At 41.6% G+C, this 13,912-nt stretch overlaps 1 protein-coding gene across 4 annotated transcripts in view; it reads right to left on the bottom strand.

Annotated features, from left to right (window-relative positions):
* Positions 1 to 13,912, bottom strand: part of LOC146809212 (putative methyltransferase DDB_G0268948) — a 520,756-nt gene that overhangs the window by 420,211 nt on the left and 86,633 nt on the right. The gene's annotated exons all lie outside the window — the stretch shown is intronic.

Raw genomic sequence — 13,912 nt, 5'->3', positions numbered from 1 at the left:
GAGCCTGTTTTATCCTTTTCTAAAAAAAAGTCAGATTTCATTCTTCAGTTGCGATTCAGGGGTGGCCTTTTCAAGCTTGGTCTATAAAGATCATAAAGCTTAAGGTCTAACTAAAAAAAGGATGACTTGTTTAGAGCACTAATCTCTCGAGAGGGTATCCAGGCGCTAGTTTCATTTACGTATATCTGTAGATTTTCTACTTTATGGAAGTTTCAAACTTCTTAAGGCATCCATATGGAAAGCTGAGCTTAGCACAGGTTTCCCTGCAAATTCCTAGCGAAGTGAGTGATGTTCCTCTTGTGAACACAATTTCTCTGTAAAGAGTTGACTGTGGCAAAGAATTCTGCACAGGAGCACATGGAGATCCCAGTTCCCCGTGCACATGCACGCTCTTAGCTTTTCTTTTCTCCACAGGGATAGTGATTGACCCTTGCAGAGAGCCTCTTCTTCACACCCGGGAAAGGGTAGTTACGCCAGGACTTAAATTGGCTTATTCCTAACTGGCACATCTAACTTGCCTAATAATCCCTTGTACATGGTGCAAAAATGCACCCAGGACCTGGAGTAAAGACACCGCGTGTGGACTGCAGCACCTCTTATGCCATTTACTACAGTGGCAGAGCACACATGCCATCAGGCCTACCCTATGTGACCCAAGTACTGTAGTGTAAAACATTCAATCTTTCAAAATAACTGTTTTGGACTGAAAAAAGAACTACCTTTTAAATTATATTATAGCAAAAGACAGAGGGGCCAATTACAACCGTTGAGGATGGGGAACGGCCCGACCTCAGGTCGGCAGTTCCGACCGCATTATTTGGATGTAACCGCCCACAGTGGGGTCGGAAACATCTACTATTCAATGGAAGATTGTGTGGTGGGCAGAAAAGGTCTGCAACACAAGCTTCCATTGAAAAACTGATGTTTTCAAACATCCCTACACCGTGCAACAGTCACCATAGGTGCCCCGCAGGCCACAATGCGGAGGGTGAGGAGTGCAGGAACCCTGCTATGGCCCCCCAATGTCACTTTCCGGCAGCCTTTCCATGTGAGAAAAGCTGACATGGAAAAGCTGTCTGAAACCATCATGATTTATCCTGATGGCGGAGCCGCCATCATCAAGGGATTATGAGGTGTTTCCAACGCACCAGCGTCAGTAGGATCGCCGATGGGGGTTGGACTGCAACTGATGAGCTGTTGGTGGCAGTACAATAGTCATCGAAATCAGGCCCACAGTATTTAAAGGAGGACATGTAAAATTTTTAAGTTGACATGTCCTTACAGTGATTAGCAATCACAAGACATGTTTTTTGTAAGCAGTGCTGGCTGGCCCACAAGAAGTAATGGAAAGTGTGAATAAATATTAATTCTGCTATCTCTAAATTAGTGCTAGCTTGAGACACGATTAAAACCAGGCTTAATGGTGAGCCTAAATTTGTAGTGAGTAGTAAAGGAAAGTATGTTTTCAAAAGTTAAGCACCTATATGCTTATCTGCAGTAGTCCCCCACCGGAAGTTTAAAGGGTAAGTTCAAGTTTATTTATTTTGTTTGATTAATTAAAATCTTACAAAAAATTACTAAACGCGTCATCAAATATAAAAGATTTAAATAAAAATAAAGATATATGATTGTTATCATATCTTATACTTAATAAGATACAATATACAGTATATTTTAAGGTACAATGGATTAGCAATTCAAATGATATTCCTCCAATGTATTTCCATCAGCACACAAAAGGTTTACAAATGCAGAATTCATAACTATATCTATCAGAGCTTGCCTACATGTCCTTACTCCACGATCATTAAATAGTCTCTTAAGAGTAATTTTCCTTTCATTTTCTAATTCAGGACAAAGACACAATAAATGTATAATGTTCTCTTGTCCAGATTTACATAACCTACATTGGGTATTCTTTTCTGATTTCTTCCATGGAGGTAAATGACATAATCCCGGCAGTAGGCCAAATCGTGCTTTGATAAAAATATGTTTGTTTTTCTGCAACCACGAAGTTTCAAGATATTCTTGGACCTTTTTATTCATAAATCTGTTTATGATTGGCCATGCATGTTTTCTTTTTACAAGTATAGCTTTATCTTTTATCAGGGACACATGATTAGTAAGTTTGTTGATTGTTTTTTAAAGCTTTCCTGGGTACTTGTGTCCTCCCAAATCGGTAAGGGTGGGCGACAATTTCCGTTATTGCGAAAATTCTACATTTTCGCGTTCCGCGCGGAACGTGAAGGAACGGAAATTGTCACCTAGGCACTGGTGTGCTCTCACCCCATATCTACGGTCAACAATTTGCTGTCATCCTTGATGGAGCTCTGTGCATCCATGAGTTTCTCGAGCGCAATCCCGTGTAGTTCCCGACACCAGGAGGTTCTGTCTCATCATCTGCTGCTCTGATCCGTCTCTGGCCCTTTATAAACAAGAGGCATGTGAACTGCATGGAAGCCCTGCCCGTTTGGCCCCACCCCACACACCAGTGGTGTGCAATGTCTTCCCGCCCTTTCCCCCACTATGATGGACAGCTCACTCGAGGGACCCTGGCTCCCGTCAGCGCGGTGGCAACGTTACAGACACACATGGTTGCTGTAGACAACTCTTCTGCCCCTTTACGCAGCTGTAGTGTAGGAAAAGCACTATACATTTACCCAACAAGGTAGCACTTATTGATTAGCCAGTAGGAAGTACTCCAATTGAGTAGAGGTATTGCACAAAACGGTGGCATCTCCTTGGGTAAATATGCAGGGCAGGATTCAGTTTCCTCAAATTATGATTGATATTTTTTAATTTTATCTGTATAATCTTGTTTGGAAACTTAGATTGCTGTTTCCTAAGTCTGTTACGGGTCCATCTGATTTTCTAATCGTATATGGGAGGTTGATGTTAGTTTCCCTTTTTTCCAGTTGAGTCACTTGTTTTTTCTGTACGCAAGAAGTGGTATCATTAGGTTTTACTGTGTGAAGATTTGCTATTGCTCAATTGCAGACCTCCTGGTTTTATCTTTAAAACATTCTTTAACTAGCTCTTGTGCCTTTTCCTTTATATCACCCGTATTATTTTTTCCATATAAGTTTTATATAATTGATGGTACATGTCTGACCTTGCGTTGTCAGATACATGACGATTTTATATTAATTATTTGTTGACAGTAGTCGCTATCAGACACCTTCCTTAGATGACAGGAAATGACTTTGTTAAAGAAATTTAATGATACCATTGTATAATAATTTGTGAATTAAAATGATGTGACTGAAATTTCCAAGCTGGTGGTATATCCATTGAAAATCTACCGTTTAATATACTTAGTCCAAATGCTTCCACATCCATCAAAAAGTTTCTTCCGATTAAATTTTGTTTGGTGTTTATTATGGGATCCAATATTTGTTCAGGGATTGCCCATTGTTGGTTTTGGGACTGTATAAACTCGTCCTGTAAGAATTTTTTTGGGAAGTACACACCAGGTCAATTCAGGTAATACTATGACAGATGCAGTCATTTTATACAGAACATACTAGAGCGTAATTTAATTAAAAGTGGCTTTCCCTGTCACAAACAAATGGTAGGGGGCACCTGGACAAGCCCCAGCATTTTTCTTCCTCATTAGGCAAGCAACAATCCCCATATGAAAAAGCTGCTCCCAGAACTGGTTTGAATGGACCACAGAGGAAGGGACTGCTCATTGCTCTGGCCACACCGCGAGGTGGACACACGTGCTTTTCACAAGGGGGATGGACTACACTTCCTGGATTTTATGAGTAAGGGAAACTCTGGAATTGTTTACAGTAGGTCCCACTGCAAAAGTGGATAGTGTATCCTGTGGGAACTTTTAACCAATTTGTTAGGGAGGGGCCAGGAGTCACCCCAACCACTGACCAGTGGCAGGCATAAATGTGTTATCCAGAGGCAACAACCTAAGAGCATATTCTGTACCTAAGAAAGAACAGAAGAACAATGAACTCGTTTTCTATTGTACCTGGGATAAATAAGTGTATTACAAGGGTCATTTAGAGGAACTCAAATGTTGCTACAGGGCTACAAAATCATCAAGGAGCCTTTCTCCTGAAGTTCTAAGCTCTCCAGTACCAAAGGAACCAGACCTGGACCAAGATGGTGCCCTCTTCTGGAGTGAACTTGACCTCAAAAGCTGTTCCTGAGGTCATGGGACTCTTTACAGTTTCTAACTGTAGATCTTTCCTACCATTCCTAAAAACCTAGGACTTAGAAACTTTTTGGATTTCCAGACCTCCAGAGGACTGGCAAAAAAACTCTCTCACCTCTTCAACCAAGACCCGACTTTACAGGGCTAAGAAATCAGGGTTCTACCACATAGAGAGTCTTTATAGAAAATCTGGTTCAGTGGTACCCCTGCGTGGCGATGTCTGGCTTCATGGAATTCAACATTGTATACTAACATTAGACACAATTACAAAGGTAAAAATCTTGAGTGTGTGAAGACACCAAAAGAGTCTGACCAGTGAGTGGACCTTGCTGGAACAAAATGAAATTCTCCTGCTCGGTGCTGTTCCAGTCAAAGCTAACAGCTTCTGTAGTGGAAAGACTTCCTCGGATACAGCCTGCTGCGTTGCCCTTCTGAAGACTGAGTACCAAGGTAAAGTCTTCAACAAGGCCAAACCTGGTTGGTCTATCTGTCAGGGGCTCCATTGTGGTCAGCCTCAAATTGCATCTAGGTCCAAGTCTACCAGGACTATTGACTACCATTAGAGAGTTGTGCTTTTTGGCACTTTCTTTTTTTTTTTTTTTAAACAATTTTTATTGGAAGTATACACCAGGTCAATTCAGGCAATACTATGACAGATGCAGTCACTTTATACAGAACATACTAGACAGCACCATTAATCTTCTTACTGATATCCATTTAAGTCTTACAGTCCAACACACCTTATTATACATCCTCGAGTCCTCACCTCCCCAGGACGCTAGTGTCCCATATGGCTTATGTTGCCAATGTTCTATTCGCCCAAGACTGGGTCCGAGTCCTTGGGAGGGGGTTCACAGATGTTGCCTCTAAACGTGTTCCACTTCCCCCAAACCTGCTGCCATTTCCAGGGGCAACCCCTGTTAATAAAGACCGCCCTTTCCGCGACCATCGCACCGTCAAGATCCCTACACCACCGCAAGTGGGAGGGGAGTGACTGCGCCCCCCAGTGTTGTGCAATATTCCTCTTCGCCAAAGTAATACCCAGGGTTACCCAAGTTTGTTCTGCGTGGTTAAGATCTGTAGATTCCCACACATTAAGCAAGCATCTCCGAGGTTCGGGGGGAAAATCATCGTGTCCAGTAACCCGGGAGATCGTTGCCATGACCGCCCTCCAGTATTGAGTAATGCCAGGGCAGTCCCATATGGTATGGTAGAAGGATCCCCGGAGGCCACAACCCCACAAGCAGAGTGGAGTAGCCGCCCTCCCTATTTTGTGTAGTGTGGATCTGGTGTAATACGTCCTGTGCAGTATTTTAAGTTGCACAAGTTTTATTCTAGATGGGGTCCTCACCTCCCGCGGGCACGCCAGCGCCCCCTGCCAGTCTTGTTCATCCATTTCCCCCACCTCAGCCTCCCATTTACTTTTAAGGATCCCTGTGGGATCTTTCTGGTGGTTAACCAGCTTGCGATATGTCAGGGATATAGCCTTTTTGGCTAGGTGGTCCATCAGCAGACGATCCTCAAGTGGGGAGGACTCGGGTAGGTCAGTCCCCTTAGGTATAGCCTTCATCAGTGCGTGCTGTATTTGCAAGAATCAAAACTGCTCTGTCCGCGCCATGTGGTATGTCGCCTGCAGCTGCTCGAACGGGATCACCCCGCCCCGCTTCCAGAGTTCACCGACCCTGGAGATGCCGATGAGATCCCACTTCGCAAAACCTTTACTCATGCGTAGGTTGCCTATCTTGGGGGAGACCCACAGTGGCGTCTGTCGAGTGATCACTCCCTCCCAGCCCAGCGTTTGCTACGCCATGTACCATATCTGTACGGTGTGCGCTGTCGGGCCAGTTAGTTTAGTTGCTTTTTGGCACTTTCATCACTTAAACTTTGAAAAATCATGTCACGAGTTTCCCTTATTGCATTCTTGTTGTTTTCATGTTATTTCCCTAATTACACTTTACTCAATTTTACAAATTATGTTTGGGATTCTTTTGACTTGATGCTTTGACTTTGACTATCGGTGACAGCACTACCAGGAGTTGAACCCAGGTTCACCCTGCTAAGAATTGTGGTCATTATTTGAGATGAGCAGCTGCATAATAATCCAATTTCTTTAACAGTTCTTTTTCACTACCCAAGTGTAATCACTGAGCGATATGCACTCCAATCATCACAGTGTACCTGTTAGGAAAGCGAATCCTTCATTTAATAACCAAATGATAGATCATTCAAAAGCCACAAGAATGTATGGTCTGTATTTGCTAATCTCTTGTGTTTAATTGTGCAACCATGCACAATCGTTTATTATCTATGATCTTAGATCAGAAGGTTAGGATCATACCCTCCCTTGGAACTTTTGTTAAAGTCCTGCGAAAAACTGAAATATTAAGTGAAGGCAGTATAGCAAATAAGGAGGCTCAATAGAAGTGGGTCAGCAAGGGGCTGCCAGACTCTTCAGGGAGTTTAGACATGTCCAAATGGGCAAAAGAGATAAATCTGATTCAATTTCAGCCACTATTGATAGAGGACACAGTGGTATCAGAAGTGGGGGCAGATAGTGACCAAACAATAGCCCACGTTTGTCTGTGAGGGAAAGTTGTATGAAGTAAAAGGAGAGAGGAGATGGTAACACTCTCCTCAGAAATCAAAAATAGGTTTGAGGTATTGGAAATGAATCAGAAACAGATAAGGCTGGCATATGAGAAATTAGTAAAAAAGATAGATGACCTGACTAATAGGACAGCCATTTTAGAGGAAACAGTTAGGGATCTCAGAAAGTCTGTACAAACAAGCAGTGCACAGATTGAAGGCCTAAAACTAAAAGAGCAGGAACAGCAAGACAGACTATAGAGAATGGAAAATATTCACAGATGGAACAACCTATGGATTTTGTAGGCACTGAAAGAGGGACAAGATCTGAACACTTTCATAGCTAAGCTGTTCAAAAATGAACTACAAATGGATAACTCAGAGCAGGAGATTGCCAAGGATATTCAGGGGATTTATAGGGACCCCTTTAGGCTGAACTCTAAAAGAACTAAGCCAAGGAGAATATTAGTACATTTTATCACTTATTCGTTAAAATATTTTTTTGTTGCTAAAAGCCCTGAACAAAAAAATAGGTAGATGTAGAGGGGGGTCGAATGTGAAGTCAGGTCAGATTTATCAAATGTCACCTCTAACAGACAATGGGAAATGGGAAAGAGGATAGACCCATTGAAGGAACTAGGGGGCACAATTCACCTGAAGTTCCTGGCTGTATTGGAAGTGATCTTAAAGAATAAAATGCATACTTTTCAGACAGTTAAGGAGGTGGATACATTTATTGAAAGTGTGCACACTGGAGCATAATACTCGGAACTAGGCTGGTTTATACTGATTGAATTATGGATATTTTTTTCCAATTTTCCTTTTTTTCACAATATATTAATTTACTAAGGTTGGCACACTTAGGGGGATACCCATAATGCTTAGGCCATAGAGAGTCAGTGACAGATTCTTTGTGGGGATGGTTTTCAGGGGGCACAGGGTGGGGAGTATTTGTGAGAAAATGTAAAAAAAATCCTCAGAATCCTAAGTAATACCGATCTTGCATCTGGAGGATAAAGGGGGTGGGTGAGAAACAAATAGCATACATTAAAATACTGGTTGGAATGTAAATAGTTTAAGGGTAAGGGGGAGACAGGAGAGATTATTGCAGTACATAAAGGGTTGCCCTGCTCAGGTTATAATCATACAGGAAACACACTTGACTGACAAATGATGTCTAGAGAACTTCAAGGCAAAAAGATGGGTGCAGCAAGTAGTAAGTACAAGGCATACATCCATTACAAAGGGGGTGGCTGTTCTGGTAAAACAAGATGCAAAGATCATCATTGCGGAGAGTGTCTCAGAAAGTGCGGGAGGATGGGTTATAGCAAAATGTAAGATATCAGGGCAAGGCTTTACGTTGGTAGGTTATTATGGGCCGAATAAGGACGAGACTTCTCCCCTGAGGGAGATGTTGACAGTTACTGAATTTCCCATATCCAATTATCATGGCTGGGGATTTCATTGTAGTTTTGGATAATCTTTCAGGCAGATCCACTAAAAGCAGAGCTGCTGTGATTCCTAAGATGGCAGGACAGATATTATTTCGCAAATGGGTCCATGAGATATTTGGTGGCAGAAGGCCAGAGCTAAGGGAGGATACACATATAATTAGAAATATAGTTCTCAGTCAACAATTTACAACTTTTCTAATGGACATAAACTTAAAGGATAGGGTACAAGACATCAAACATATAGGGGCTCATTTATTGGATCACTGCAGTGATGCTGGATTTAAGCTTAATAGAGAAGAATATGCACTCTAGATGGACAATGGATCGTACTCTGGAATTAGAAGAGGATACTGTAGAACTGCTGAATAAGGAAACAAAGGAGTTCTAAAAGCAAATTTAGGCTCTACCTCGGTGGGGTTACTGTGGGATGCATATAAGGCCTATTTAAGGGGGAGTGTAGGCAGCTTATCTGCATTAAGAAGGCAGACTTACCATGAGGCAGTTATAAATCTGGAAAAGCAAATCCAAGAAAAAGAGAAGGAAATCATCAGCCTAAGATAATATCAAGGAGACAGTCAAGCTTTACTGTTGGAAAAAGAGGAGTCTAAAGCAAATTTAGTTAGCATATTGGAGGGTAGGGTCTGAAAGAGATGGGAGGCTAGCAGCTTAGCTCATTTTGAATATGGGGACAATTGTAGCGAATTTCTAGCTTGGAAAATCAGAAATGACCGGGTGCGGAATTTGGTTAAGGAGGTTAAATGTGAGTACACTGGGGGTGAGCTGAATGGCAAGCAGGAGATAGAAGGAGCCTTCTTTAGGTATTTTGAAAAGGTTTATCAAGAAGTTGTAGAGACAACTGAAGAGGTCAGAAATTGGCTAAGGCAGGAACTGTTTGAAGTCTAAATGGAAGAAGAAAGTAAGTTTTTGAATGTGGACATGAATAGGATGGAAGTAAATCAAGCACGGGGAAGCACCGGGTCCAGATGGCCTGCCTCATGAAATTTACAAAGTACTGGCAAGACATCTAGCACCAATCTTAACTGAGGTATTGATTGAGATATTTATGAAAGGAGCTAGCATGCCTGAGTCTTGGAAGGAGGCCATGATTAAATTAATTTTGAAGCTAGGGAAGTGTGTCAAAAATTATATATATAGGCCTGTGTCGTTATTAAATTGTGACTAAAATCTTTGCGAAGATTCTGGCTGAAAGGCTTGATGGGGCTATGAAAGATCTAGTACACGAGGATCAAAAGGGGATTGTATGAGGCAGATCCTTATATGAGCTGACAAATACCCTTATTGGTTCCATAGATTTGGCTACTGTATATGAACTCCTCTTAGCAGTAATTGCTTTAGACACTACAAAAGCTGTCAACAATGTAAATTCGGTCTTTTTACAAGTAGTTATAAAATCTCTCATTCTGGGAACAAAGTTTTGTAAGACACGTGTTGAAATATATACCTCTACTGATTGATCCTTTCAGAAAAACCAGAGGCATAAGACAAGGATGTCCTTTGTCACCCCTATTATTTGACCTATATATTGAACCTCTAGCGAAGAAAATCAGAAATGACCCGGGGAAACCTCCTTTCAGATTTAAAGGTTTGGAGAAGTAATAAGCCTTATATGCTGATGACCTTTCGATTTATATGACCCATTTGCAGAAGATCGCAAGTCAAGTTATGGTATTGACAACGGACTTTGGCAAGGTCCCTGGATACAAGATCAACAGAGTCAAGACAGATATAATGGCCGGGAACACGGAAAAGGGAAATGAAAAAGTTAAGAGGGAGATGAGGTGCTTAGGGATTAAGATTATGCAGGATATCACCAAACTTTCTAAGACAAACTTTGAAAAGATTAAGAGGGAAGTGTGTAACTTGTTAACGAATTGGTCACATCTGCCGCTGACCAACTTCAGCCGAGTCAATTTGGGGAAAATGGTTATTCTCCCAAAGTTAACTTTTTTGTTTAATTCAATTCCCATACACTTCAAGAAAGAGTGGTTTGGAAAGTTGCAAGGCCTCATCAGCAATTTTATCTGGTCATCAAATAGGCCTCATATAGCTTGGAAGAAGCTGATAAGGAAATTAGGAAAAGGTGGTTTAGTGTTACCAGACTTGCAATTCTAATCTTGGGCTTTCATGCTGAAGAATGGGAGAATGCTCCTAGATAGACCTGTGTGCTCAGGAATAGGTAGATTTTTTTCGGAAATGTTAAAGGATGTGAAAGGAGGTGAGTTTGGTTTCTTGCATGAGTACACAGATCCCAAATACTTCAAAAAAGTCAGATTGAAAATATTACAGGGCATGTCAGAAACATGGTACAGGATTAAAAGAATCTTAAAGTTATCCTATTTTGGTAATCTGGCCCCAATTTAGGACTCACCTGGTTCACCTAATTAGACAAAGGTCCACTGAGGGAAGCGAGCATATTTACATGGGAACATTTAATGAATGAAGGACATTTGATAACATGGAGATGTGCAGAGAAAGGACGGCCAACATGGTGTCGACTTTCAAATTCCTACAGATTCAGAGCTGGTAGCAAACAATCCTCCAGTACGATGATAGGGGGACCAAAAGAATTTGAAGAAAATCTGATGTTGGGAAGATCCATGAAGAGAGAAATTTCAGTCTTGTATTGGATGATGATTGACATGACAGATAGGGAGTTCACGTTGCCGCTGGAGCTGTTGGGAAAATGCTTGCCGGAGCCTTCGCTGGAGAACTTATGGCAGGTATCTATGACTGTGCTGTATAAAGTAGTAAAACCCATCTATTTAAGAAGGAACCATCTCTTTTCAATTCATATGGCATATTGGACTCCACCAAGATTATCGAAATTTGGGAAAGGAGGAGATTTGGCATGTACGAAATGTACAAACAAGGAGGTAGGGGGATGGCCAACTTTTATTCAGCAAGTGCTAAGTTGATCAACGGGAGCACACACACTCTGTGAAAACTGCCCTCACCCACAACAAGTTGTGGGTGAGGGCAGGAGACCACGGCACCAGGAGAGACGGACTACGTGAGAGGCGCACCACTCTTGACGAATGTGTGACTACAGAGGGTCGCTCTCTACTCCAGTGCCTGTTCGAGCAATTTACTTGATAAACTCTGTTCCTATTGGGGAAGAGTAAGTGACATCTAAGACTCCAAACTTACAGGTGGAGTATAAACCCACGATCGTGGGTAGTATGAGGGGTTGTAAAAAGGCATAGGGATCTGACTTGTCCTGAAGAATGCCGGAAATTTGATCTTGTACCGGCAGAAACATGTTGACCGCTATGCAGAATGGAGGGGTGGTGAGCACCTAAATTAACTCATTCCACCACTATCCATTTGGTGTATATATATCTCTTTATGTACACCTTTTTAATCTGACTAGGGAATCCAGGAATAAAATTGTTATAGAGATATCCCTGGACCAGTTTTAACATTTATTATTTCTGCACTAAAGGATCCTGCCTTTTTTGTTTGTTTGTATCACTGTTGTATTGTTTACCCCTCCCTATTGCTCCGCCTCTATCGTTGGTTTGCGCAGAGGCGTCAGTAGCAGCCCAATGATGAAGCATGCCACAACTTGTTGTGGGTGAGGGCAGTTTTCACAGAGTGTGTGTGCTCCCGTTGATCAACTTAGCACTTGCTGAATAAAAGTTGGCCATCCCCCTACCTCCTTGTTTGTGGGTTATTGAATTTTTGAGGAGGATGAGGTAGGGGTTTTACCTTCTCCCCCTTCTTTTTATTGTGAATACTATGTACGAAATGTAGACAGTTGAAAGAAGATGATTTGCACATGTTTATGAATTGCCCCAAGATTCAGCCATTTGGGGAAGATGTGAGTAAAACTTTATCTGATATCCTGAAGATACAACTTCAGGCAAGCGTATCTTTGTTTTTTGGGGGTATATCTAGATGTACATTTAAAAGGTAACAGAGAGGAATCAAAACTGATATTCTATGCAATACTATTGGCATGCACAGAAATATGCAGGAAGTGGGTAGACCTACACCTCCCCACTATATGGACCGGGTAAAGAATATTGCCAGATTAGATATGTCAGGTCATGGGAAGAAAATAGATGAATTTTGTCCACCACTAATAAGCAGGAACAGAAAGGGCAGATGGGGGGTCCGATGATTAAGCCTACCTCCCTTCCGCTTTCACATATCCTATTGAGCAGAGTCTGCTTGGAGGATAATGGTGTACAGAAGTAAGGTTCACAATCGAAGGGCGGTATCGGTTGAACCCTTTTCTTCCAGCAAAGGGGCAGGAAAACTCAAGAACGTGCTATGGAAGATTTTGTCAGAGGCAAAGGAGGAAAAAATAATATGGAAAAGAATGTTTTCCATGATGGCGAGAAAGATATTTGCATAAATTAAGCAATCAAGATACCGATTTGAAAAAAGATCGAGAAAGGCAGCTATCTGCCAAAACTTATTTCTTTCATTTGGATTGGTAAGCATAATGAAATAAAAGGACTGCTTTCACACATTCTGGAGTGCAGGGTTTCTTTTTACTGAGAGAGTAGTGTCAGTGCGAAGGCGTTAAGTGGTAGCACACCCGTGCAACCCTTGTAATCAGGCACAGGCTGGCAAACCACCATAGAGAGTGAAAAAGTTGAGGTCAGCCTGCCCCCATACTGGACTTGGAAAAATTTCAGAAATAGAGGCGTGGCATGGTCTGAGGTCCCAATAGGCAGTCCGAAGAAGATTGAAAGATTAACAGAGCAGGAATTATGTATACAGCAAAGAATGTGAAAGAGACCAGCAGTTTGTTTAACATCTCAGTGTATAAGCTTATTGTATATGAGTGTGAGAGAGTCATTGTATCTAGCTTGATTGCTGTGTTTTCTGTGTATGCAAGTTAGTTTTATGATTTTGTGTGATGTTACTCCTCTATGACAATGAAATATTGGTCAGCGTATATGTGCACCTGTGTATTTTTTTCAAGTGTGTTGTATACGTGCACAAGTATTTCATATGTATATACATCAGTGAATTTTTGTGTGCACCTATGTAATATTTTTATGTCTGTCCATATCTACCTGAAGATGTAGAAATGCACCACTGTAGTGCAGCGGGGTGCACTATGAGATTGGTTTACACTGTAGCACATCTAAGTTCTGGTGCACAGTCTGCATACTTTTTGGTTGCTGCCACCCTTTGTGTTTGCTGTTACAATTTTCCTAATCTTGCTTGTATCTTTTGTATTTGTATAATACAACAAGTGCTCTAACGTTGGTAAAAGTGACATTCTAATGTTGGAAAAATGGAAAAAGGTGTGCTTTCCTTTATCTGTATGTATATGTGGATGTATATACATTTACATGTGTATCTGTGCAATGTGCATGTGTGAGAAGTCTTCCATTTTGCCCTGATCACTCCCACTTTTTTGCTGGATACTGGTGGTAACTGACTCCAAATGTGCCCTGGCCTCTGCTTACCAGACCCTGGGCCGGTGCTCTGATTATAAGGTATATGGTAATTGGGCTTCATTACAATTGGTACTGACAGCCTATTTGTAAGTCCCTAGTATATGATAAGGCCTGTTTACAAAGATGCTCAGTAGACCTAAACCACTTAAGTGTGCACTAGCAGGAATGCAGAGCAAATCAAACATTCTTCCCTAGTTAATAGATCTGGGTTAAATCTATTGAAAAAACGCACCTTTTGTCCACTTTACATTAAAATGAGT

Source organism: Triturus cristatus, chromosome 7 (genome assembly GCF_964204655.1).
Source record: "Triturus cristatus chromosome 7, aTriCri1.1, whole genome shotgun sequence".
Lineage (NCBI taxonomy): Eukaryota > Metazoa > Chordata > Amphibia > Caudata > Salamandridae > Triturus > Triturus cristatus.
Note: the sequence above shows the minus strand (reverse complement) of the source record. Positions and strands in the feature narration are given on the sequence as shown.